Here is a 1,722-nt window from a genome sequence, read left to right as displayed (position 1 = left end):
ACATACGATAGTTGAGATCATTAGATCTAGTTAATAGACAAGTCTAAACATGCGGAAGCTGATAGACTTGTTGACTAAGTAGTTGAGCTTTACATTATCATGCATGCAACTCATTAGGCATCTGTAGGATTATAATCCCAATTTTCCTGAATAAAAACCCTAAGTCTAACTATTTCCTTTTTAAGCACCAAAACCCCAAACCTACTATTGAACAAGTGTTACTATTGAACAAACACTTGTTTAATATAAAACTGCAATTTACATTTAAAACTCTAAAAACAATCTTACTTAACAAATCATATTTGAATCCTTAGGTTCCCTAGCTCCCTGTGAATTCGATCCCTAGGTACTACAACTCGACCTCTTATTTGAGAGAGTATAAATCACTCCTTAGGGTAATTTGAGTGGTATCAAATTTGGCGCCGTTGCCGGAGAGCTTTGATCGCCTATTTTTTTTTCTAATTTTTGTTAAGTTTCTGACATAAATTTTTCTTGGATTTTCAGTTACATGCCCAGCAGTACCAGAAGTAACAAGAAAACTCAACTGCTATTCTCACCAGATCCTGCAAGTTTGGAACGTTCGATCCGCAAAGAAGCGCGCTCCTTATCGATCGACAACAACACTTCTGTGTCGCTCGATTCTGCTCAACCACCGTCAACCCAGACACCAGTCCCGTCGACCGATTCTCGCTCACCCCTGTCGACCGACAACATAGACCTTCCGTCGACCGACATCATCCACCCGACATCGATCGACATTCCATTTCAGACATCGATTGATACTGAGCCGCGAAACATGGTTGCACCTTTGATACTTGTACGTGACAACAATGGAGACCTGCATGACTAAGAGGGTCATCTGCGTAATGCAGCAGGTCAAAGGATAGATGCTCAGGGGGCTACAATCCCTGAGCCTGATGCTACTGCTACAGGTTCTACTTTACCTGTAGATGAAGCTGCGTAACCCAAAACGTTGGCTGATTACAACCGTCCAGATCAATACTACACCAACAGATCAGCCATCCTTCCTCCCACCATTGAGATGGATTTTGAGTTGAAAGCGCAGTACTACACACTTGTGGGACAGCTACCCTACCATGGATTATCCCACGAGCATCCTATGGACCATCTGGAGAGGTTCGAGGATCTGATTTTTGCTATTAGAGTCGAGGGAGTCTCTGAGGACTACCTGTTATGCAAGCTCTTCAGGTACTCACTTGCTAGAGAAGCTCTGCATTGGCTCAAGCAGTTACAACCAGGATCTCTTAAATCCTGGAGTGACATCAAGAATGCATTCTTATGCAATTTCTTTGATGAAACGCGTGCTGAAGACTTGAGGAGCAAGATTGCTACATTCATTCAGGAGCCTGCAGAATCATTCAGAGGTTCTTGGATCAGATTCAAGCCTTACCAGAGAGACTGTCCACACTATGGATTCAATGAAGTACAACTGCTCAGTACTTTCTACAGAGGCATCACAGTGCAGTACCAGATGGCTCTTGATGCTTCCAGCAATGGAAAGTTCAATACCAGGATCCAGAAGAGGCAGTCAAGGTTATTGAAAACCTAGCATCCATCAGCAACACTAAGAACACTGATTTTGAGAGGAAAATATCTGCCACCATCCTTGGGAACGATCAGATGGATGAGGTGAAGGCAAAACTGGACAGTGTTCACAAGCTTCTCAGGAAGCAGGTCAGGTTTGTTGAAGATGCAGAAGCA

Source organism: Brassica oleracea, chromosome C5, assembly GCF_000695525.1.
Source record: "Brassica oleracea var. oleracea cultivar TO1000 chromosome C5, BOL, whole genome shotgun sequence".
Taxonomy (NCBI): domain Eukaryota; kingdom Viridiplantae; phylum Streptophyta; class Magnoliopsida; order Brassicales; family Brassicaceae; genus Brassica; species Brassica oleracea.
Note: the sequence above shows the minus strand (reverse complement) of the source record.